The following is a 27,932-nucleotide window of genomic DNA, read 5'->3' as shown; positions in this document are numbered from 1 at the left end:
ATTATAGCAATCGAAGGTTAATCGAGCCAACATGTATATATTTTACGCGGGGAACCTTGTTAATGAAAAAATTACATCAAGTCTGGTGTTACGACGATAATAATTTAGACAGATGATTAAAGGCGTATTTCTGAAAAAATATTACGAACGTCATTTTATTGAACACGATATTTAATAGAGAAATACAATTTTTATTTAAATTTAAAAATGAAATATATTTTGAAATATTATTTTAATATTAATATTAAAATAACGTATACATACATTTTTTTGTCAAACATGATATTAATTAAATTTATTATATAATTTTATAATAAATTTAATTAATATCATGTTTGACAAAAAATGTATGTATACATTATTTTATCAATAATTGAATAAAATACGATATAAAATATGATGTTATTAATTTTTCCATAAAAACCTCCCCTTATTTAATAAATGTAAATAATAATAATATTGTATTATTTTGTATTTTCTGAATATATTTTATTCAATACGACGAATTGAAAACATTGACCTACATACAAATCAACTTTTCAGAAAATCAGCAAATCGGATTTTCATTTTCTTACTGACGCAAGTCTCGCCGGCTAGAAAACTACAACTGCATAAAGAAATTCAAGCCACGAGTGGCAATCTCTCCCTCTCTATCTCTGCAAATTTTGAAATTATTAATTTAACTGTTCCCCTTTAACGCTACTACGCCCGCGGCTAATATTTCTCTCAGAGACGAAGATGAGAGTGCGCAGGATAGAAGCTATTAAATAAAGGAGACAAAAGCACAAAAGGAAAAAGGTGGGGAGACCGAGAAAGAGAGAAAGAGAGAGAGACAGAAAGAAAGGAAGGGACTAAGGGCAGAGGACCTTTGGTTACCGTGTAAATGAGGCGATGAACAAAGTTCCGCGTACAAACATCAAATAAAGGTAGATAACGCGGTTAGTTTCGGCCATGTGGCTGCTCATGAAAATGCTGAATGACAAGCAAGAAAATCATAAGGGAAATTGATTTGTTTACGAAATCCTGAAACGGCCGAGATTTTTAAAATCCACTTCATCAACATAACGTTAATCTCACGTGCAGAGTTTATTATTATAATTTACAATATAAAATTAAACTATTTTTATTTCTCCCTTCACTCCGGTATTTTCGCAAAATTTAACATTCTGTGGCAGCTTAATTTTAACGAGAGCACAAACTGACCACTGTTGCTATACTTGGCAGTATGTTTTTTTTTTTTTTTTTTTACGATTTTATTTAAGCTCCCGAAACATGGAGGTACGATGTTAAAGCTGGGTGTATTCAACAACAGCGTCAGCATGTAGCGACGTATATATCCAAATTGAGTGAGAGTTGGCCATAACGCCAGAGTGACGAGTATTATTCATAACTAACCGCAGCTGAAAAGTACACGACGATACTCGGTGTTATAACTGGATTTTCCATTTCCCCGGAGGGATATCAGGGACTGTATCCGATTTTCACGGCGGACTGATCTGTCTCAATGCTATCTGCCCCTCCATTGCGACCAATCAAATTAGAAACGCTCGGTTGAACGGCCGAATGAAAATCTTTGATCGTTTTGTCACTCGTATTTTGTTTCAACAACGTTTAGTGTTACGGCAAGGAACAATTGTGATTCAATGCGCCATTAGGTTTGCGTGAATGCATACATGGCACATAATTACGTATTATACTTCGTAATCATTTCAGCATCGATTTACTATTGTAACTATAAATGCAATTGCGAACGAATTTTTATTCGTTAGAAAATTTAATTTAAAAAAATGTTTTACAAATTACTATAAAATATACTGATTGTATTCATAATTTAATTCTTTGTGGAACGTGCTTTTTTTCTCATTCTTCCTTAACAATAAAAAATTAATATTAAACGTGAACTTTTGTGAAAATATAAAATACAATGAAAAATTATACCTATTATATTAATCGCATGAAATGAATAATTTAAAAGATTCCTTGTTTATTTGTAATATTAAAATCTTACGCGAATTACGTTGCTTTTTTTTATATTTAAATCATTACCTTCGTTTGGCGACCACCGCGGTAACGAATAAATTTCCCGATTGACTGACTGGGCGCGTCAGAAAAACGGACAGCGACCAGAGAAGAAGCCCAGACAAAAAGATGATTTCGCGGATAACGGACGAGGTTGTGGAGAACCGCGCTGGAAGATATAGAGGCCGAGCAATCTCTTACGGTTGAGTTTGCACCACCCGGGGAAACCTCCCTCGATCACTCCGAATAATCATCGCGAGATACACGAGCGACTCTCGCATCATCGCCTCCGCGAAAATGAGAAAGTCGAGAGTAAAACATCTGCAAAAAGCGAGAAGGGGAAGAGATCTACGTACGAGGGCACATATGTATACACACATGGAAAAAGTCTCGGAACCACGGTCTTATATACAGATCAGGACACTTCTATATCGACTACATGCTGTCAAGCGTAACAAAATGTAACTAATATGGCTGCCAACTCGATTTATTTAATGTGTGCCAGCGCAGATTTTTTTTTATTTTCACAGTTTTTTGTGCATAATTGAAAAAATATTGAAGATGAACACGATTAAAAAACCGTCGGAATAAATATTAAATATTAAGAATAGTTTTTATTAAATTATTTAAAAATAGTGAAATATATTATTATATGACAGGCCTGAGTTGGCCGCCATATTGGTTACATTTTTTATACACTTTATTTTAATGAGTGTCCTGAGCTGCTCGGAACAAAGCAATAAGAACGACGAGTTGTGAAATAGCGATCTGGTATTTCTAATATCGTGGACAGGTGAAAAGAAGATTGATCTTGAAGAGCGCCGTTATATACATATGTATATTTACGCGCTTGCGTGTGAGATAAAGCAAAACTTGCATCGCGTCGACAAAATAAAATGCGTCGCGTAAAATCGCTCGCCCTCATCGCATCGCGCCGCAGTTTCAATAATGAAATTTGTCGCATCGCGTTAAACATTTCACTCGATATACGAGCATGGCTCGCTTAATGCTTCTGGTTAAATAAATCAAATTTGTATGTTAAAGAATTATGCATCACTCCCCTCGAATGCGATCTGCGCAGGACACAGTATCGTATTCCTCATCATTTATCAATCTACCGCGAATAAATAAATCGATTAAAACGATTGACATTTATATGTAATTATATGCAACATTATATTGAAGTAATGAAATGATAATAATGGTTGAATTCATTTTTATCGACCACAAATAGAGCGTATTTACGTATTAACGATGCAGTGTCAAATGTCAAATAGCGTGATTTTGCAAGGCTGCGTTGCACTCGTCTCGTTTTTCATATCTAATCCTGTTTTTCCACAGACGGAAAATATCACGCAATTAACTGATTAGCGAAGTGATTGTGCGTATTATTCCCCTGGAAGAACCACGCGAACCTCACGTCAACGTCGTTCAGTCGACTATTTTTCTATCATTAAACGAAGATGTGAGATTCATGAGAGCCACATGAAAACGTTTAATCGATTTTTCTTGAATTTTCTTTCGTATGTATAATAGAATGTGTAATAGCAAAAGTCTGTGAAAATTAAATAATTAATGATAATTATCCACATCGGTTAATAAAAAAATGTGTTAAGATATATGTATATATGTACATCGATATTTTGCGACAAAGCAATCGGTTTAATGTGATTCTACATATATCGTTCGTCGAGTTGATAAAGAAAATGAATTCTTAAATTATTCGAACGTTTTGCCAATCCAATCTTTTCCAGTATTACTTCTATTTCTCTTTTTTTCTTTCTTTTTTCTCTCATACATATACAATATAAAAAGAGATCTGCGAAACACACAACAGTTTCAGAAACTACGTGGATTTAAGAAACTAATTGAACGCAACTCTAAGGAAATTGAATGGCTTCGTTGGCAATAGACGACGGTCTACCGTATATAAAAACAGCAAAAGATTTATAAAAAATATGTGAATATACACAGTATCACAAAAGTCACAGATTTCCTTCATATACTAACTTTTCCTGCTTTTAATTTTCAATATTAAATATCTCTTTAAGAGAGAGAAAATAAGAAAAAGAGAAAAAAAATTATGCTAAGATAAATTTTTCTTAAAACAATTTGACTAAAGAATTTTTTGTGTATAAGGATTTTTAATATCACTCGATTACATTAAAAATAAAGAATTAATAATAACGTTACGAGAATGAAATAAATAACGATTTTTCTCGGCATTTTTTCCAAGATCTGTAAAATTTGCGCGATTTCAAGCACACCCTGTAAATGTGTCTCGACGACGTTGCCTAATGCATGCAAAGAGACGAAATCGCATACATATACACACACACACACACACACACACATACATGGAACTATAAAATATTTCTTCTCATAAAATATCGCCATAGCGCCGTGCGCGGATTGCTGCGAGCACTTTTTGTACATTTGACAAATCGCAAACATCGATACACGGTTAAATTAGCATTTTGCGAAGCTGCTTGCGCAAAACGGTGAGAAGATAGAACGTGAAACACGTGCGGCTGGCAGCAACATTGAGCAATCGAATTGTAGCTTTGTTGGGCAAAATCAACTACTACATAACTTCCAAACAGTATTTACTTTCCGCGAGGGGCAAGAGCCAGCAAACTCTAACGTTCATTTGTCGAGAGTCATTTGAGTTGTTTGACTTGTTCTGTCTCTGTGCGGAGTAATTCTCCACCGACGAGTTTACCACACCCCGTCATCGGAAGATGGGGTTAATCCGTCAAAGCTCACTTAACGCAATTCTTTCTCATCGATATATAATATAGATATACGTGTTCATATTATATCGTGATACATTTTCTTTACAGCTTCTGTAATCATATATACCTACTCCATTTTAATCTTATCTTTTCCATTAATTCCTCTAGTTATTTTTAATGACAATATTAGTCTGCCCACTTGATTCAAACAAATACACGATTAAATATTAATGTCAAAGATATATGTGATATATTAATGTCAAAGATATATGTGTCCATATTATATTGTGATACATTTTCTTTACAGCTTCTGTAATCATATATACCTACTCCATTTTAATCTTATCTTCTCCATTAATTCCTCTAGTTATTTTTAATGACAATATTTGTCTGCCCACTTGATTCAAACAAATACACGATTAAATATTAATGTCAAAGATATACATATAGCTGCGTATTCTAAACGTCAAATTGAGCGACAGTTACTTTTTAGATTAACGTGTTGAAAAAATAATGCTCGCGCGCGCGCGGATAAAAATATCGCCTTACCGTCTCTCTCTCTGACGCCGATGAGAATTTTCGGAAAATATTTGCGGACGAGCGTATTGAGCTTCGAATTTGGGGTGAAACGGCGGAGCCGCGCTGTAATGTCGCAGGCGAGAACGCCGCGCGAGCCTTTTAAAGCCCTCTGTTATCCCTGGCGGGCTCCCGAAGGACACTCTTATCTGCCGGTCGCTGTTTGCTTTGCGGATCTTAACAGGGTAACGTTCAGAATCGCTCCAGAAACGGTCCAGGAGAAGTTCCACATCGACCGGCCACGGGACGACGAAAGGGCGCGCTCTCGGAACGAAGGAAGGACGAATAGTGAAATAACAGGAGCGAAATGCGCGAGGGAGAAAACGAGGGAAGAAGAGGGCAGACACACGAGGGTGCCCCGGCGTGCCCGGCCTCCAAGAGGAGAAACGGCCATTCGGATAAGACGACAATCCGCTGCGCAAATGCCACTGGGATTTAGATCGGACGTCTCTAATGGCAGCGGGATTTCAATGGCAAATGGCACCTGCCAGATCCTCGCCGCTTGTTTGGCCAAAGGATTTGGCCAAGTCTGACGGGACAGGCAGGCGCGCGCGCGCGGAAAAGTATCCAGAAAAAAATTAAAGAATTCCGTTAATCTCGATCTATTCCGCTCGACTGATCGTTCGAGAAATGGAGGTCTTGCATGATTCGAAGTTAAGTATCAGAAAGAGTTACTTACGCGTATAATAATTTGGAGGTAGAATTAATTGTTATCGTATTTACAAAACTTTACAATATTTTTTTTTATGTATATCTTATTCCCATAGAAATTTTTCGTATCAATTATTATCGGCGTTCAATTAAAATAAGTTACGATTTTGTACGCTTTTGTAAATTTCTTTTTCAATTTAAAATAATAAGAGTATACCTATTAAAAAAGCTATAATTACGAAGCAAAATTATTTACGATCGAAATAACATAAGAAACATGTCAGAAAATCTGGATGCATTGTTATACGGAAAATTCAATGAGGACAATAATAAGACATAATGACGACGGTAGTTCTCACGACCTCTCGACTCGACCCTGTCGAACTGATCACTGAAACAGAAGCGACAAAAAACCGTCCCTGTAACCGGTGCAATCTCGATAAGGCGGAGACGTCGTCGTCCGGGCCCGAGCAAGGACCGTGGCGAGCAAACAATCTAACAAGCAAAAAAAAGTCTCTTTTATAGCACGAGCGCGCGCCTCTCTCCCGCTGCTTGTTAAGAGCACCCCCGGTTTCTGGACTGCTTTCTTCCACCCCGGAAGAAGGAAAGAGAGAGAAAAGAGAACGGTGAGGAACGACGACGGAGAAGTCGCGTCCTTCGTTAAGGGACGTCAGTGTGGCACCTGGTGCACGATTACGCCGGCAACGCGCGCACATGGGGTTCGCCAGTCGTGGGGTTGAAGGGCCGTTGGATGTCTGACGACATCATGACGGATGGGAACGTCAGTGCCTGCGCCTCCTACGTCGACGCTCGAAACGAAAGCGGCCGGGTATCGAGCGCGTTTTCGTTCGTTTGTTGTCCACTTTCGAGTTCTGCGCGCGCGGTCTCGCGACGTTAAAGTTTCGCGTCGCCATCGATCATCCGACGATCGCGTCTTGTGTATGTTATATACAGAGAGGAGGATGCGAGGGTCGATCGGGGTCGCGGGATAATCTTACTAGGTACACAGTATCGATTGAAACGCGGTGTCGGGCATTAATAGCGAAATCTTGGAGCGTAGTCTATATTTAAATTGAATATTTTTAAGATGAAATATATCTCCAAATCATTCGTTTATTTTAGACTATAAAATAAGACGTATCTATTAAAACTGAAATGCAATGTGAAAACTTGTAGAATTTTACATATATCTTGTTATCAAAATTTGATCAATCAGATATGCATATAAAAATATATATAATTTATTTTCCTAAAATATAAGAGATTTGTATTCCATATAGAAATAAAATTTGACATCTCATATTCAAGTATCCAACTAATTGGTTAACATGCAAAATTTAAATAGAAAAACTTTGAATTTTTTCCCTAGATTTTATCCAGATATTAAAAAGCGCAAAATTATTATGAAAGTTCTTCGTGAGATATAAAGCATCGCGGCGAAAAACCAAAGAGGAAAGGCCACTCGCCTGCGACAAAAGCTCTCCGCTGAATCATTACGCCCTTACGAGCTCTTTGATTTATACGTGGGGAACGTCGTTTCTAAAAGACGACAAAGAAATTACTCGGCATTCGTAGGCTCGCTCTATTCGTCGGCGAAGGGTCGCGAAAGCAACGGGCGTCGTAAAAAGCAAACTTCTCCGTCACGGCCCAATTTCACGGGATCTTAAAGTCGCGGATAACTGTTCGCGCCTCCGAGAAATCTGATAAATGTCAACTCGCGGATAAAAAATACCGGACCACGTACTCCAAACATATAAAACATATGGTAAGTTCAAAATTTTTAACAGCATAAAAAAATATCACATCTTACAATAAGCTTCAAAAAATAATTTTCCAGAGAAAAATGGCGGTTCTTATTAACAAATTGAAATTATGTTTCAAACGCGGGCATAAAAATAGATTTTTTGGCAATGAAAAATTAATTTAGAAGATGTGTATAAATTAAAAATAAAAATATATCAAATTATAATAAAGTATTTAAGTATTCTGAAAATTTAGAGCATGGAAAAGGCATTATAACGACAAGAAAAAAATGTTACAAAAATATCAAGTACTGCAATACAAGGTTACTGTCTTTTCGTGCTAAGGAGGAAAGAAAATTTGATGGATTTTAATCCTAAATAGTATTCGAATACCGAACGCCATCCCTCGATAATCCATTATAGTTCTTGCATCCTCCCTACCCAACACGCATTTCATCCGTGACTCGTACGTTTTCTGGAATTTATCAGACCGGATTGGATCGTAAATGGGTTTTATACGGCACTCCGGGTCGAGGGTGGACTGCAAAAACGCATTCGGGGATAGAAAACATGCCTCGTGATAAAGTATCGTCATCAATGAAATACAATTATCTATTGTATAATAAATCTAAAATCCTAAATCTTTACACACACGCACTTATACACATACACATATTTTTTTATATGAAATGATCAAATAGTTGCACAATAAATAAATTTATAATTATAATTCTTACGTTAAAAAATGAATACAAAAAAACTATCATTATTAAAGTCAGCCATTATTGTAAGAGAAAAATGACACGAGGGCATCTACTTGGGATGGCTTTTAAGATCGTCAACGGGCAGCGAAAATGTTGAAGCTGCGGATTCAAGTGGAGATGGCGACGAGTCCCTTCAAAGTCAGGGAGCGAAAAAGGACTCGAGACGGCTAACACGCCGCCGGCCCTATGCCATATTTACGCACTTGCGGTAGTCGTGCCAAATTCCACGCACCACCACGATAGGGCACGGGAGTGACGACGCGGGAACGTTAAGGACGAAGGGAAAGAGGGCGGGACCCCTTTAATCTTCGCGGATCAAAACGTCGCGGCGGCACGAGAGACGTTCCCTCGTCTAGGCGGTACGTGATTGCTTCGTGTATTCGAGTGGAAGCCTAACGGCATTTCAAAGGGATGGGCACCGCAAGGAAAATTGCATTGTAATTAAAACCGCCGCCGCCGCCGCATCCTCGTTGCATCGCGCTATTTCACGTCGCGACCAAATATGCAAGTGCGCAAAGTGCATTCACACCGCAAACATGCATCGCGACACCGTCGTCTGGTCTTCACTGAATGATATAATTACAGAAATCAGATTATAGTATCAAATATGTTACGAAAAATCCGCAATTATTGAACAGTTGTTAAATATAAATATCGATCACAGTTTTAAATTAAATCGGGCAAACAATAAAGCTTGTGTTTGCGCAAATTCGACATTGAAATCATTTTAATGTGAAGAATAAAATCATACACGAGAAATAATGTCACAAAAAACTCATTAATTAATTTAATTTAATTACTCTGATATAGTTAGCTTGCGCATAATATTTGTAATAAAAAAGAGCAAATTATATGATAATATGTTATATTAATATTGCTATTATAATTTCATATATGTGTGATTTACAATGTATCGCTACTATATCATTGATAGACATGAATGATTAATCAGAGTTGAAATTCATTTATTCGTTCGGCCTATTTGTAATAAATCTCGTTTTATTTCTTTTTGGCGTTATAATAAGAAAGAAGGAAGAAAATCTATAAACCACAGAAAGAAGTAACTATAAAATAAGCACAGGAAGTTCACAGCAGTAAAGACGCAAACTTGCCTGATGCAGAAAAAGTAATCACCGTGAGAGATAGCTGCTCGCAATATTCCAATAAGTACATTAAAGCGAAGATAATGGTTACGACGAGCAATAAATTAACCGTAACGAATCATAAATTAAACGTAATCACCTTCAGACTTTAATTGGCTTTTAATAAGTCACGTTAATTCGATTGTCGTCAAGCTTCGTTCCAACTTCTTGCCATGACAAAGATATTTTTCTCGATTATGAAAATTCAAATTCTAACGGAGATTACACCTTGGATTACCCTCGTCAAAATTCTGTAACATTTAACGTCGCGAGATGAAAGAATTCTTTAACTTTTAATTTTTAATTTATTATTGTATAGTTAATATTATAAAATTAATTTTAAGGGATTTTCGATCTCTTTTCAATCAATATTCTCTTATTAAATTTCCTCATTATCTGTTTAATAATTTAAAGCGAGTTATTATTCTAATTCCCCCTGAATCAACATTAACGAAGGTAAAACTTGATTTCTTTCAAGACAAGAGGCAGGATAGACCAGTATCGTCCCGACAAAGTGAGTTTCGCTTCGATAACGTAATTTCGTGCGCGAGCACGAGGAAAACTGACCCTCGCAAATCCGGAAAAGGTCATCGTCGCCCTTCGGTTTCAGCGGAATGGCGCTCGACCCTCCATGCCATAAACGGATTGTTAGCATTGATTAAAGTGCACTGTGGATTTATGCGGAACGCTTCTCCTTTCACACCGCATCCATCCCAGATCCCGGCTCTGCGTACGATAAGAGTGATTTCTCCGAATGCGTCGGAATGGTTTACGTCCCACGTACCCCATGAACCGGAGAGAATTGTTTCCGATCGGTCTCCGGTACGTCGAGGGTAGACGTCGCATTGTATTGAAACTGCTTATAAATCTTAATTAAAGCACGCCTTGCGCACGGCAGGACTTGACCGATGTGCATGCCGCACAAGATACGGCAGACGCGATCGATCTGCGACCCAGCAAATGCTGGGAAGACGATAAGGAATTATAGGGAATGCGCTTGATATTGTTATCTCTTCTACAAATGTTTCAAAATATTTTTTTTTTTTTTTATATTTTCAAGACAACAGAATCACTCTCTGATATTAGAAAAATTGTACAAATTTTAGATTTATGTCGTGCTACCAGCAAACAACTTAATGCACTTCCTGTATAAAAATACTGATAAACGCGGAAGATACTGATTTCTGTCGCGAAGACACCTCGGTTAGGGCTTTTACGGGAAAATTTATGGCTCCCATAAAGCATGGTTTTTTTTTTCTCTCGCGTCGGCGTCGCAATCTCAAACTACCGACTAAGCAAAAATCCAGACGAGAAAGTAACTCGCATCTTACACTGCACGCAACGTTTCGAAACTTGAGCCTTCCCGTAATAGTGGACTCCTTTATTTTCGGTTACCCAAGGAGTGCTCGGGACAGAAGGTAGACTAGACGTCTCTTCACTTTTTCGAGACTATTTTTTTTTTTTTTTTTTTTTCACGGATAGCGCTCAAGGGAGACAGACTTACATAAAAGGAGAGCCTTTCTGCGCATATTATGCTCGCCTAATGCGCGCGAGTGACGCATAATGGACGTCAGGATGCCATGCTGTATATGTGCGAACAACCTTCCAAACGAAGTAGCTCGCCTTTTCCTTCTTCGTGTCATGACACGCGACTTGCATAAATGTTTTAAGCTCTGAAGCTGCATAGAGAGAATTATTATGTCATATAATTAGGAAGAAAAACGCGAATTAGGAAGAAATGCGCGTTTTTCTTCTCTAACGTGCAATGAAAATATGTCAATGCTCCGTGGTATTAATAATCACGACGCTCATTAAAATGAAGTGTATAAAAATGTGTAACCAATATGGCAGCCAACTCAGGCTTGTCATATAATAATATATTTATTATAATATATTTTACTATTTTTAAATAATTTAATAAAAATTATTCTTAATATTGAATATTTATTCCGACGGTTTTTTAACCGTGTTTATTTTAAACATTTCCTCAATTGTGCACAAGATCTAACACAAAACTGTCAAAAGCTGTCAAAATAAAAATATATCTGCGCTGTCGCACACCGAATAAATTGGCTTCAGTTGGCAGCCATATTCGTTACATTTTGTTACGCTTGATAGCACGTAGTCGATATAGAAGTGTCCTGACTGTATATAAGATGCACTGTGATCACGACGACTGATAATGATAATAAACTGGAATATACATATATAAATGTTGCAAATGCTTTCATTGCGCTGGCATATATCAAAGATCCTCATCAATGCTGACAACGTTGCCGATAAAGCCTTTTTATCGGGATCCCCGTTTGCGCCACCATTATATTCGCGACTCACGATAATTAGACAAAGTAATTAATTTCTCGACGTACAAAGAAAAATGATGCAACAGACCCTCCTCTCCCTACGACGATCAGGAGGACACGATAAAGCAAAACGAGAGACTGCGCCGGTCAAAGGGGGAAAAACAATTTCCCTTTGTTTATTATCGCCTGTTTTGACGGGGAGTGGGCGAAATATCTCCCGCGGATGTGCTCCCCGTTGCGTTTCTCCCGAAGCGGAAGTAACGGCGGGAGTTTTTATGCGTTCTTCGCGACAATTAATTACCGCGAGGCTCGGGTGAAATCGCGACCACGCGATTCGCGGATCCATCAGAAAACAAGCCGCCGACCGCGTCGATGCAGCGCGCCGATGAACGGCCCTCTCGTTAACGCGCGTAATTAACGAACTGCTATCGCTAATTACTCCGCAGCGAGCACGGAGGAAAGAGAGGGTTCGAAATTTCTGGGGATCCGCTCTAATTACCCGCGCTAATCTGATTAACTAAATGCGTCCTCCTCCTCCGACTTTTTCTCGGCCCACGCGAGCAAACGAGCGCCTCGCTCCTTCTTCTTCTGAAGGAAGGGGAGACGTTCGCGTGCGTGTCGCGGCGACGTATCACGTAAAAATGTCGTTAATGCGATCGATCCGGGTGGTCCCTCTCTCGCGATTCCAAAAGCATTTCGGACAAATTGCGTCCTGACACGCGGCTTCCTCCCGGTCTGACCGCGGCGCGTGGCCGCCCGTGGCTTCTCGTGACCGTACGTGATCGAGTCGTGATCAACGCGCGCGCGAGGGATCAAACGCGGCTATAAGAGAGTCGCGCGGTTACTCCTCCGACGTGCCGTGGGGCTAAAACGATTCCACACGCGCTTCCCGTGAGGCTTTTTTTTTCGTGTTGGTTTAGAGTCGAGCGATTTTTCAGATCCTTCAGAAATGTGCCGCCAAACGTGTTCCTCGTTTTCTTTATTTCGCCGATATATAGGATTCCAGATGCCGATAAAATCTCCGTAACGATCGATTCGCGGAAACTCGACGTTCCACGAGCCGTAGAATGACGCCGTTCTCATTTCTAACGAGTCGATGGAGATTTGATCTTCCTGGCGGAAGCGAGCTCCAATACCGCTTAATGGTCTGGGAGACAAACGCCATGACGATCTCCACACGGCCTCTTCCTTCTCTCGGCACGATGGCACTATCCACCCGCTCCCGTGCATCCACCATCCACCCTCGTCGAAGCCGTGATTTGATTTCGGGGACTCATCTTGTCGATTGGGGGCGCACTAACTTTTCAATCAGCCGTCAACTTGGCGGTCGGGAGAGGATGAAGCGGTAGAGAGCGACTATCCCCCAATCACATGCATCGGAATTTCACTTCGACTCGACACCGTGTTGCCCAATGGTGTTATTACAATTAAAAAAATGTTTGACGCGACGCGACGCGTCTCGAAGAGTATATACTTTTTTATGTCAAAGTATAGTCATATTTGCCATTGCAATGTTCAAAACGCTGATAAAAATATATTTAATTTTAATGTAATTAGAATCAACTACATTTACATATACTTTTGAAGCATGAAGGAAGAAAAGGAGTTTCTTTAAAAATTGTATATTTTATAGAGAATAGAGAAATAATGTTAAAGAGAAAAACGTAGAATATTATGTTAATCAGTTTTGTGAATAAAATAAATTGTTTATAAAGCAAGATTAATAGAAGTTTGAACTTTATTATTTCTCAAAAATTATGTTTCAGAAAATCTGTAAAATTCAATATAAAGTTCAATCATTAAAATTGTTTACTGATAAAGTGAATTAATAGGTTTTAGACTGTTTTCATCGTGAAATGAGCATGTATGAAATATGTTCTCATAAGACATATGCAATAACACACCATGAATCGTGTGCATACAGTTATATGCCGCCGGCGTGGGAACCACAAGTGTACGTTCTTAAATGCTGCACGCTCTGAAATTTATACACATCCACGACCCGACGCTATTAAAGTGGAAATAACGCAAAGAGGTTGCCAAAGGATCTTCTGAACGCTTCGATATTTCTGAATTATTGCACATGCATATATCATCTTCGCATTCCCACATTAGTTATCAAGATATAACCATATATAATCGTGTACCAAACTGCGCGCAGTGTCATATATTAATTTTACCGTACATATATAAGTTTATTTACTCATATATATTTTATCGCAGTTTTTAAAATGTTAAATTAAAAGCAAGTTCTTTTTTTATAAAAATTTATCACCGCCAACCTCTCTCGAAAATGTATCTCGATATGAACAGAGTTCCGTAACTCCATTTTCGCTCGTTGTTCACTATATTAAAATTTGAGCAACGGCGTGTAAAAACGACCGAATCTCGAAGGAAAGAATGTCAAGCCTTTACAGAGAAAACCGCAGCGGTACGTGAAAAAAAAAAAAGTAGCGTAGTGGGTTGAAATCGTCGCAAATGAGACAGACTGCGAATTCCGACGGAATTCCTGAACATGGAAATCCGACGAGCACACGTCGATCCGACCACAATATATCGTGTCCGAGGACCCTCGCGCCCCACGGCCGTTTCGAGAGTGGCGAGGAAGTTTTGTCGATACCCGTGCACATTCTCCGGACCTATAACGAATTCCGATACGCCACACGCGGAGGTTTAATATCGAAACTGCGAATATTAACTCATTTAAAATCATTTATCGCGCATATTACTCGCTAATAACGCGCCCGACACTTTGGCAGGCGCGCGCGTGGAACCGAAAATTCCGCGTATATATAATGGACCGTAAAATATATAACCGAATAATCGTGGAATATCATTTCATCTCGCGAGGAAACGAGAGACGAGAAGAATTGTACGTTTAAAACCGCAAATTCGTTTGTGATCATTTATATATTTTCTCGATTTCCAATACGATTATAGATTTATCGTGTAATAGATAATTACGAAAATACACCATATCTTTTATGAAACTGACAGGTTTTTGTTGTTATATTTAAATAATCTCTATATCGTTTAATAATTATTAAATTAATTTATTGATAACGTGGACTTTTTATTATTATTGAACGTTTTAAAATATTAATATTTTAATATCATGATATTTCGTCGATAAAATAAATAATATTGTTAAATGATAGAATATATTATTGAAAGATATGTAGAAGAAGAAAACAATTATTTTCTTTCATTTGATTACTTTGGCTAAGAATGGAAACTTTCATGGCGAAATCAAGAAACGGACGAAATGGCTTACGGAAAAATAGGAAGATTGGTTCAGCCATGGCTAAGGGGAAGGAAAATGGCAAGCGCCGACAACGAAAGTACGACGACAACGATTATTTCACTTTCCCAGCAAATGGCACATAAACATAGCCGCAGGGGATGCGGAGGGAGAATCGACGTCGGATACGGCAGGCAACCCGGGTTAACCAACCGAATAGAAGTATGATTTATAAGAAGGAGGAGTTTACCTCACGATAAAATGAGAGTTCTTGCAGTTCGTGAGGCTGCGGCAGGAACATCAGCCCTGAAAGAAATGTACTGGCGCGTCTGTTGCAGTTTCACCGTTTAATAAAACAAGTGGAAATCATTTCGACGTGTCCCTCTCAACTTTGTATATTATTCTGTATTTTGCTTTACTAACGCAACTTAAATAAAAATTTCCTTTATTGGTTTTTTCTAAAAATATAATATTTGCTTATATTTTAAAAAAATATAGAGAGTATATTTTTTTAAATATCTGTAAAAATTTTCCTATATCCTTTTTCAAATTTTTATCTACTATTTCTTTTTCTTTAAATAATTTTTAATCATTTCTCTACTATCAAATTATGCCAAAATTTATATAGAACAATTTATAATAATGTTCTTTATTTTTGAGAGTTAAGTATTGTGTACCCTTTATAGATTTCAAATTTTTATCTACTATTTCTTTTTCTTTAAATAATTTTTAATCATTTTTCTGCTGTCAAATTATGCCAAAATTTATATAGAACAATTTATAATAATGTTCTTTATTTTTGAGAGTTAAGTATACTGTGTACCCTTTATAGATTTAGATCCTGTTATCGAAAGCACTTGCAAAGATTCAATTTCCGTTTTCATTCTTTTTACCGAGGCGCCGCTACACGATGCAAGGGATCGCAAAACGTGGTTTGTCGCAAAAGTAACAGTTTCCTAATACACTTAACGATCTCCGCGCTTCTCTCCGTATCGTTCGCTGTTTCACGGTCATTTCTCTCCGACCCTGAAATTAGTGGGGCGGAAAGATACGCGAATCTCGGATATATTCCCGGCAAGTGGCGGGCAACCGCCCAAAACACTCCTGCCGGAAGTAAGAGTAGTTTCGGAGGTGGAAAGCGAGGGAGGATTTACGGCCGCTTTGTTTCTCGTCAGACGGTCGGTCGGAAAAGAAGCCGATGCGCGGCCGGATGAGATTGCAACTCGATACGCTCGCTTTCGACCCGAGAGACTTCATTAATACGGGCGAGTTCGCACGTTGATAGGAGGCGGACAGACGAACTGATCTAGGTGGCGAGGCCGCTCGTTCTCGCCGATAACTGGGAAACTCTATAGGTAGTATCCGCTACACTACCAGATTTGTTGAGGATATCGTTATCGTGTGATTATACACAGTTAATTACAGAATTGCAACGTATCGCGTGTATGGATGCATATGTATCGCGACGAGTCTTTTAAGGAAACCCTTGCGCTTTTCGAGCAGGTAACATCCAATGATTTTCTATTTTTTTTTTTTTTTTAATAGCGTCGCTAAATAAAAAATTCTTTTTTCATATTTTTGTTCTATAAATACCTATTTAATTTTTTATTTGTAAAAAATAGGGAAGATATATATTTGTTTAAAAATTATTTTAAAGAAAACAATTTTATTTTTAATAATTGTATGGTTACATTTTTTATTTAAACTCTCAAACTGTACCAAAATTTATATAATAGAATTTTTCTTTACTTTTTAAGATATAACATTGCGAAATATTAAATATTATTAATGCACAGAATTGATAAAAACTTAAAAAACAGGAAAAAAGGTTGTTATGACACTACCAGATTTGTTGAGGATATCGTTATCGTGTGATTATACACAGGTAATTACAGAATTGCAACGCATCGCGTGTATGGATGCATATGTATCGCGACGAGTCTTTTAAGGAAACCCTTGCGCTTTTCAAGCAGGTAACATCCAACGATTTTCTATTTTTCTTTAATAGCGTCGCTAAATAAAAAATTCTTTTTTCATATTTTTCTTCTATAAATATTTAATTTTTTATTTGTAAAAAATAGGGAAGATATATATTTGTTTAATATCTTTTACTATTTTTCCTATATTCTCTTTTTAAATTTGTATGTTTTCTTCTTTAAAATAATTAAAAATTATTTTAAAGAAAACAATTTTATTTTTAATATAATTGTATGGTTACATTTTTTATTTAAACTCTCAAACTGTACCAAAATTTATATAATAGAATTTTTCTTTACTTTTTAAGATATAACATTGCGAAATATTAAATATTATTAATGCACAGAATTGATAAAAACTTAAAAAACAGGAAAAAAGGTTGTTTGATTAGAGACTATGTAGGAATGTCTGCATCTTAATCTACTACCGGTCTCTTCTACAATGCAGACTCATCTTTCGTCAAGACTGCCTGACAACTGCGACCGAATCCGATTAATCAGTTCGAAAAAGATCTTTCCGCGAGCCACGTTACGAAGCAATTAAAGGCAGGATTAATTGCGGCCGCATGCCGGGAAAAATAAGTCCATAAATTAACGGCGCTCCACGTCGTGCTTCTATCCCCCACTCTCTCTCTCATTCTCGATCCACCCCCGCAGAAATCCCCTGCTCAATCTTTTCTCTTGCCACGGATAACTTATTGCCTCGACAACGCACTATGCATTTCCGAAGCGATTAAGTTGCCACGCGTTTTTTTCTCGTTCATCTCTTTTTCTCCGTCTCCCTTCTCGGCGTGTCGTTACGATTTCGCGACGAGAAATTGCGGAAAAGTTTCCGCGAAACTGACGGCTAGAAGAACGATCCATTCTTGTCCTGTAACGCGTAATTTGCTTCGCGATTTAATGGCAATCGAGTTTCGAGCGATTTTACCAATGAGAATATCCGAAGAATACGAACAGTCTTCCATCGACGCTAAATATCCAATGTGCTACTGTGTAAAGTTTAAACTTTGAATTAAATAGTATCTATATTTAACAGAATTGATTATAGGTAAAATCCGATCCCTTGACACGTGTATCCCCGGAGAAAGAGGCATCGCGCAGATTCGAAAATCAGGAACACGCCACACTATTCCGAGCCATTCTTCTCCGCCCTTTTTCTCCGCCGCCGAAATCGCAGGGAAGGCACGAAGGTTTTGGCCATTTGAAAACGCTGACTGGGAAGTAACTGCCTGACGGTGAGGGACGTCGACGCTTTTTTTATGTGACACAAAGTAGCACTTTACCAAATGACCCGAATCTTTCTGGGGGTGCGACCGATGTCGTTGACATCGCACGAAATCGTACGCGAAAGCAAGATCGGGAATTCCTGAAGATTGGAAGCCACCATAAAGATTGGCGTCGCGCGAAGCAAGCACCCCCGTTTTTCGAATCTCTCGCATTCCCATTCGCAAATGTACGACATTAATTTCATAGTCGAATCGCGACTTCCGCCGTCAGAGTTCATGTGCACTATCTTTTTTATTGTACAAAGCCTATAGTTTCAAAATTAATATCAATAAAACAACAAATGTATTCACAAAAGGCCAACTTATCGAGCAATATTTAAGATGTATCCAATTAAAATTTATTTCATAAACAATATATTGAAATTACAAAAAATAACCTTCCATAAAACAATATATTGAAATTACAAAAAACCTTCCATATATAAACGTTTCAACCGCACGCGGTCTTCCTCAGTATAACAGTGTTACGTAATTTATAATTCTTACAAAAAAATCATCCTATTCTTAAAATTTACTAATAGTCCGTTAATTCGAGTCGAGAATATATTAGAACTTTATGCGTGTTACAATTTGTCATGTTTTTAAAAGTATTGGCCGTAATGAAATCTTATGATGTTGGATCTCGTAAGTTATTTCTTCGTTTTTAAGCGTTTTTAATTCGTTTATATTGTTTATGAAATAAATTTTAATTGGATACATCTTAAATATTGCTCGATAAGTTGGCCTTTTGTGAATACATTTGTTGTTTTATACAATACACGAGCGAATTAAAATTTTAATTGATATTTAATATCAATAAGTACAACACGAATTTCCAGCGATTGCAAAAATATGAAAGAATAAATTTAGAAAAAAAATGTCGACAAAAACAAGGCAGAGCCACGATATCGACAACCTGTAAATCTTATCGCGCCGGCTAAGGGTCTTCACGACGTCGTTAGAACCTACATAGTTTCAAAATTAATATCAATAAGTATACAACAGGAATTTCCAACGATTGCAAAAATTGCAAAATTATGAAAGAATAAATTTCGAAAAAAAATGTCGACAAAAACAAGGCAGAGGCACGATATCGACAACCTGTAAATCTTATCGCGCCGGCTAAGGGTCTTCACGACGTCGTTAGAAAAACGTAGGGCGGGATCGAGTCAATCTCTGGCGGCAAATGCACCATTCGTTCTGGCGTATACATATATACGTGAGAGACGCGCAGGTATGCGTCGCGCGATATATCCGGTTTATAAATATTAAACCGAGATCACTAGAGGCTCGGAGGTTGGTATCATAAGATGCTGCGCAGCGCATTGAGGAGAGGATCATGGGGGATTTGCGGACGGTATCCCTCGTTCCACGATATTACTCCTTATACCTTCGCGCGCAAACTTGCGCGTGCACGCGCTGTCTTTCCTTTTCCTATCTCGCCCTCATCGAGCAATATAACCATATATATTCTCTACAGTGTTATCCGCAGCATTATGCTGGTGTTGCATCTCTAACGCCGATGAATAATAGCAAGATGGCCGCGTATTTCCGCGAAGCGAGTGCGGAATCATTCCGATTGATTTTCCGATGCGATTCGTCGGAGTGCGAAAAAGGGGACCGAGAGGGTTTCTCCACCGGCGATTTCTCGAGGGGTCGATAGCGACGTCGGGATTATGGCAAGCGTGTCGGGAGTCAATCGGTCGTTGAACGAATTAGAGCCCGCCTCGGGACGTGGATTATATTAATCATGTCACCGTCTTGTAACCCCATGCACTCCTGCCGTGTTCTTTTACAAATCGATCATTGCCGCAGACGCCGAGGCCAAATTCGATTTTCTTTGCAATCGTTTTCATTATCAGAACTATTATTAATGACAGCGAAATATCAATTGTACAATTTTTTTATGATAAACGTAATGTTTGAATATGTTTAAAAATATATATAATGAGAAATAAAATTTGGCTCGTGCAAAATTAAAATAAGTTATAAATTAAAAGGCCAACTTAACGAGCTGATTAATTAGGTGTTAACAATTTATTCTAAGTTATGAAAAGCAGTCTTAGCAATATTTGTATTGATAAAGACTGTCGTACAGTCGAAACGTTTACTAATTATCATTTGTATTATTTTCATGACTTAGAATAAATTGTTAACACCTAATTAATCAGCTCGTTAAGTTGGCCTTTTAATTTATAACTTATGTTTAAAAATGTTTAAATTATTTGCTTTTCTCATTACGATTCTAAATTATCTAAAATATAACAATAAAAAGCAAAGGCAGAAAAGTTTAAATCCTGTTATAGTTTCTTCCTCTGTCTCTCTTTCCTTTTCTCTCGAGGAAATATTAAATTTATTACTTATTAAAACGATATGAATATATATATATATATACTGTGCGCGGAGTCATAAGAAAATGTCTCGCTCCCGTGTTTCATTTACATTGCCGTCCGTCACGAAAAGGGATTGAAGAGCCGTGAGGGAGTAAGTTTACACCCTAGTCGTGTGCGCACGACTTCTCGTTATTAATTACTCCAAAATCCAGAAGCTGTCAACGGGCCGCAGCTCTGCGGCGTACAGCTACGAAAACAACGTCAACGCGAATTTCAGAGGCGTACGCTCTTAGACGCTAATTGTACAAGATCAATCTAAAGTTCCATTGATTACTTGTCGCTGCTTCTGGTTATCGCAAGCAACCCCTATGTGTTTTTCGATACATTTTGACGGAGAGTGAAACTAATGTAATCTCGATGATTTAATTATAATGGAATGTATAATGATGAAAAAAGAGATGTCTACTTATGATACAGAGGATATCAAAACAGATTATAAATAAGCGGGGGACCGCAGGGTCGACAAGGGTGACTATAATACTTTGTGCGATGATTGTAAATTGTACGATAAATGGGAGGCTAAAAGAAGAGCGCGAGGATAATAGGCGGGAAGAAATAAGATAAGAGGAATGAGGTAGCGAAAGAGGACCAAAAAATAGAGATATAAGAATTTAGTCAATTTACCATAAAGTTGGTGATTCCGTCGTCCGGAGATTACCGGAAAAACCAACGAAAGATGTTGCACAATACGTGAGAAACGGAACGTTTTTGAAAAATATATATCAATAAAATTCAGAGATAAAAATTCTTTTTAAAAATAATTTACATTTTATAGTGAGAAAAAATAATGATCTTAATTTTTTGCTGCTATCTCAATAATGAGGCTAACACTTAAGATCTCTCTTGTTTATCTTCAATTTATGGATAAGATAATTCTTTTATCTTTCCAATGACACGTGTATAACACTGATATATTATATAATGAAATAAAGCTATCTCTTAATTTCCAATATAAATTTTTTTTATTCTCGTACCACATTTTTATATAACTATTCCAAAAGAAAAAGAAATAAATCTCATTTAATAACGTTAATCTTCACAGTCTTCCGGGAAGAAAAAACACTTCAGGGTACCGTTTTAGCCTTTCGTTAAGAGTACGAATTCATGAATGCGCTATTTCGGCCGGTTCGTTTTCCACTAGAAGCGGATCCTTGAGGCACTCCCGCGGGCAAGAAACGACAGTGATATGCCTCCGGGTGGGTCTATCTCGTTTCGTAAAATGTGATAATTAAAAAAGCGCGACCTTTGTCTTCATTTACGCCGACGAAATGAAACGTTCGCGTTAAAAATTCAATTAAACACAGACAGGGCATTACGTCAGGGGACGGTGAACTCGAAGCGTGTGCGCGACTTGCACAGTTTAACCATAAGAATTGCGTATCATTGCGCCTTTCTGGCGGAACAGAAAGTGGAGGCGTAGGAAATAGAAAAAGAACCGCAAAGATTCCAGCGCTAATAATTTTACATCGCATTAGACTGTTATTTGCGATGCAGCTCACGAGAGACGTAGGAAAAAAATATGCTAAGCTTGATTAATTAACTGTAAATTAAAGCTTAATAAAATTTTAGTTTGACAAAGTTTTAATTTTAATTCTGCAAATTCGATCAAGGAATTAATGTGGAAAATAGATATAATCAAAAATAATAGATGTGATAAAAAAGTTTGAAGCGTCCAGTTAAGTTTTCGTTGAAGAAAAATCGATTTCGAAGTCGCGGTCAGAGAAATATCCCTGGCAATATCCCAGGAGAGCACCGCATATAATCGTCCTGTTACCATCGGCTTTTTATAAATCCGCTCCTTCGGTCCACGGTTGAAAATTAAAGACGTTGTACCGACTAGATCGGCAAGAAGAATGATAAAGAAATTTCCGATGATAAATCATTCCTCGCCGGCAAAGCGGCAAAAATGCTCGCCCGTACAAAAACTTTAAGACGCGTGTGGTTATCCGGACGATAAATCAATTTTTCGTTACAGCGTTTCTGTAGCCGGATGCGCGAACGAACAACAACAACAACAACGTTGGAAAAGGGGATCGAAAGTATGTATATACAGATGGGGGTTGAAAAATTAAACAAAAACAATGGACGCGCTGGCACAATGAGGAAATAAGCATCCATTGATAATGCCGCAAATCACGAGTCCGAGGCCTCAACAATGGGATATCAGAATGCCTATTATGCTCGGGGTAGACTCAATTATTTTAAGCCACTTTTGTGCCACGCTAATGAAGCGAACAAAGCCGAATATTAAAGCAACCTCCTATCTGCCATGCCGTCGCGCTTATCTCCGCTATTCCCAATGCTATATGCTAACGTCTTCAATAAACTTTGACCTACCAAATAGTATTGCTTTTTATCTTTACTCCCCTTCGCGAGAAATAAATTTCAAATCATTTCAAGATCGCTGATTTATTAAATTTTTTTTTATTTCTTATGCTTCAAATTTTTCTATCTTCCTATCTCTAGATTCCTATCTTCCTCTCTACATTTTTCTCGAAAAGTAAAATCAGCTCCCCACGTTCAGAGTTATCGAGAAAATAATTTTGTTCGCGGACGACCAAAAGCTACCGCGATATATAACGGCGTCTATAAATTCTCCTGTGGCGCGAATAAAACGCCCGATACATTCGCATCCCGTTTTGCGACACCGTTGATCCGGGAATAAAACACAGGCGTAGCCGTCTCATGACTTTTACAAAAATGCCATCGATATCGCGATCGGAGCCACACGGATCGGAGTGAAAAATCCTTTGACGAGTAATCCCGCGACGACGGAAGTACTGGCACTCTCGATATCACTCGAGTGGTCTCGTCGCGAAATAATCCCCCGGAGGCGACGAAAGATTCCGATTCGGAAGCAACCAGGTTTTTCCGCTTCGTTGGGGTTAACCGACATAAACCGAGTGAGAACATAAATTCACATTTACATTTCTCTAGTAACATAGATGAAAAGATCGCGCCATGCTTTTCGTTGGAAAATTTATTGCAAATCCGAGTCGACTCGGCGATCGAGGAATTTTATAATATTTGATACCGTTCCGTTGCTTGTCAGACCGCACTTTTTTAAAGACTCAAGGGATGTCTTGTTAATTAGAGTTTCAGAGTAAAGCGTAAAGCGAGAGAAAGGAAACTGGAGAGAGAAATAAGAGAGCTTCTTCTGCGAAATTCCGCAGAACATCAGCGCCAAAAGGAAGAGTGACGTTGTCAGTTGGGCATAGTCACGTATTTTCTATCCTTCCTACTTCCTGTGGAAAGACTATATCCTCCCTGAAAACCGATATTTACCGCAGAACGAAAGTACTTAGCCTCGGAAAATACGCGTAACATTTTGCATTACCGCACTGCTTTATTTTTATAATAAGCGATTTTTCCAATAACGAAATAATAGCGAAAATTTTAAAAATAAAGTGAAAAATAATCTCAACTGCAATTCAATGCAAAATGCATATTCTTAGACTTTTAGATTGTTTTCTTTGTTTCTTTACCAGAAGCATTATCCACTCTCACTATCTTTCCTCTTCCATTATTCTTATTCATCTTGACAAAGCTGAAGACTGAATTATTATTGCATAACGCTCGCAGCATTCTCATACAGAATATGACTACGATAAAATAAAAGGACATTTCCACGCTCGAACGGTTAATAATGAAACGGGGATTGAAAAACAAGGAAAGACGCCGCCGTCAGGAAAATGTACAGGAAGAAACAACGAACGAAGGTATACGAGAAATCCAAGATTTCACCCTATTCTCCAGTCGAGATGACGGAACGCAACCCCTCAGTTCGCTGATATGATAAACACCTGAAATGACAGCGGTATCCGCCCTTTTCCTCGTCCTCTTCTTCGGCCCTTCAAGTTAATCACGTCAGACGGGCAAACCCTCTGATTAAAACGGCCCTCCGTCCCTTCTTATTATTATTGTTATTAGAGACGGCGAGTGCAGGGCACTCGGGAGAATCATCGGGTGAGATGCCACCCTGCATGTATAGACACATCTGTACGCGCGAATACGCAGAACTCCCTGATCGTCCAAATTTTCAAGATTATTAAACGACTGACGAGTCGAGAAATGAGGCGCGTGATCAAGCGGTTCGTTAATTAATTTTCATTATCAATCGCCAAAGAGATCTAACCCGTCAAAATAAAATTGTTTGGAAGACAATGCTCAGACATTCACGCTCTTGTGATAATAAAATTCGTATACTTGCAAAATCTGTATATGTAAAAATTGATTTGGCGCAATTTCGTCTTAAATTCATAAATATAAATTTTCATTATCAATCGCAAAGAAATCTAACCCGTCGAAATAAAATTCGATATACTTGCGAATGTATATACTTGTGATATGTAAAAATTAATTTGGCAAAAAAAAAAATTTTCGTTTTAAATTAATAAATATAAATTGCATCGCGCGGCTAAAGCTTTTGAGACGTGTACTTAGCGTAGCCGAAGTGATTGCGAGCTGCATATATATATATACATATAAACGCACGTTTTGCGTATGCAAATTTTGGGCAACTTCTCTCCGATCGCCGGGAACATTCCAAGGCTGTCGGCTGCGCACATTCACACACGCGCTCTCTTATTAAATCAGAAAATTCATTAAGGCCGAGGTTTGGATTACGCTCGAAGGCTCGATACTTAGCGAGAAGGCGGGTCCCTCGTCGCCGTGGGCAGCGAGATCGTAAGGATTTAGAGCCGACCGTAACGAGGCGACCCTCGTAAAACAAATTACAAATAGTGTCGTTGGCTCCTGAGCGCCGGTAACTACGTCGCGTCGAACGAATGACTTCTTTTCAAGCTCGGAGCGAGCCATCGCACCGACAACAAGATCGAGATATCGAGCTTCTCTCCGAACCGGAGAACGAGATCCGGTTGCACGCGCAACGATCTATCCTCGGAGCGACCAATCATGCTAATAAAGCCGCCGGGCATAAGTAATACGGAACGATCGTAAATCTTGGCAATGCCGATGAATACACGCGCCAATATCGATATCGGAGGCCGGGAAACAAGTATGCGAGGAAGAAACAGTCTTCCGCCGCGGTGCTTAATTTCAGATCTTTCTATTATCGCTGATTGGAACGTCGCGTAAAACACTCGATCATGTTTCAGCTTCATAGTACATGATACGTCTGTTTTATGCACATTTTCGTATCAGTCAGAAATCATTAAGCGTCTTAAAAGACGCCTTCGTACATTCGATATAACCGAAGTGTAGAATACATTTAGTATTTATTTTAAAAATATAATATTAATTTAAAAGTAGAAATATATAGTGTTAATTAAATATAGTATTAATTCAAGAATGTACAGAAACAATTTTTTAAATTTGATTTAGCTAAAGATCTACGTTTATCTGAAATTTGCAATGTTAATATTCTTTTCTTCAGACCATGTTCCATATAGAGCTTTAAAATCAGAGTTCAATGTTTGCATTTGAGAGCTGACTTGCAAGATTCCAGATTCGTTATACCATGATAATGCGCATTGCTGCGCCTCGTGTTTTTCCAAAGGCTCATCGCGTGCTATTGCGTACAGGTGTGCACAGAGAGCCGAGTCATCAGCGCAACAAGCTGCAACGTGGGGAGACACGCAACTGAGACATTACATAAGGTTTGCTACTACGTGCTGGCAAAAAGAGACTGGGGAAGGTGCCGGGAAGAAGCACGACGAGCAGATTCGCGAAAGGCAAGTACGCGAAAGAGTGAGAGAGGGAGAGTGGAAATAATGAGTTCACGACCGGGACCTGCCTCTCGGCGCGTTACAAAACGAGTCCTACCTGCCGGCTATGATTGCCGCCTTGCACGGGCTAATAGCACCCGCGAACGTACCGAAGGGTTATGCGGATCACGAGTTTGTTATTGGCTCGCTTAATGACCTATCCGCTCGTTCTACCTGTCCGAAGCCGTGGTCCTATGACCGCCGCGTCGAGCCGCCGACAACATAACTGATCACCGTGTATGGGCTGCCGGCATAACTTTCCCTCTTTCGAATTTACAGCGCGGATTTGTGCAGAGATGTACGGAGTATGAGAAGATCATAATGACGCTGGATCTCTCTTTTCATTGTCAGTATTATTAAAAAAATTAATAACTACTTTGCGCGATGATATGTAATACATTATTTTCATACGCGATTAAACAGATGTTAATTAATTTCCAATACAATGCACATTAATTAGTTTTCAATACAATAAACATTTATCAGTGGCAGATAAATGTTTCAATAAAAATGCTTTTGATAAGTTTTTTTTTTTTTTTTTTTTTTTTACTAAGTTGTATGAATTTCTTGTATAAATTACTCAACATCTCTTAATTTATATTGCATATAAGCATTGTGGAAAATGTGAAATGTATAAAAATTGCATGAAAAATGTCAAGTGGAAAAATTTAAATGATACACGATCCTTTCATCATTCGCTCTGTACTGGTACTGTTCAAGATATTGAAAAGCATAATAAAAGGAAAAAGTAATAATTAGACCGCCTTATTTACAGTTATTTCGGCATTCATTCGTCATTAAGAAGTTTATACGTTTCGCGAAAAAGCGTATATCTGGGTCGCGTGCTTCGTGACTGACTGCGAGAGTCAGCTTTAGAATCGAAACCACGCGAAACGTTTGAGTGTTCGCTTGCAACTCTAATGAGACACTTGACCGGGTTGCGTTCTAGAATATATGGATTTATTTCTGCAATATTCGAAACGTCAGTAACAACGACCCAACTACTTGTTCATCGTAATGGAGCATAAGATCCGACCAATATTTATGCATCGGTAACCCTAACAGACTCCAGATTGTTAATCGAGACATTCTCGTTTGTGAAAAATAAATACTCCAAACCTAACATGCCCATCATTGCTGCCGTAAGACATGTTGAACCAACAAAACGACCTCGTCTTATTCCAAGCTAACTGAAGAGTCGGAGATACCCGTAAGATATTCTAATATAATCGTTTTCCGATTATGACTAGTCATCCAATAAATCAGAGTAAATCTCCGTATGTACATTCATTTAAAATTAAAATTAGTGTAACCGAAAAGGGTCAAATATCGACTATTATATTTCCGATGCAAAAGTCGAGGGATCGTTTGACCTGGAATCTCTTGTTTTAAAATGCCG

At 38.2% G+C, this 27,932-nt stretch overlaps 1 protein-coding gene across 4 annotated transcripts in view; it reads right to left on the bottom strand.

Annotated features, from left to right (window-relative positions):
• The window catches only part of LOC114944055 (uncharacterized), a 319,822-nt gene that overhangs the window by 222,223 nt on the left and 69,667 nt on the right, over positions 1-27,932 (bottom strand). The window lies entirely within an intron of this gene.

Source organism: Nylanderia fulva, unplaced genomic scaffold (assembly GCF_048542155.1).
Source record: "Nylanderia fulva isolate GAGA-0341 unplaced genomic scaffold, ASM4854215v1 Scaffold20, whole genome shotgun sequence".
In the NCBI taxonomy this organism is placed as follows: domain Eukaryota; kingdom Metazoa; phylum Arthropoda; class Insecta; order Hymenoptera; family Formicidae; genus Nylanderia; species Nylanderia fulva.
The sequence above is the reverse complement of the archived record's forward strand: the minus strand, read 5'-3'. Positions and strand labels throughout refer to the sequence as shown.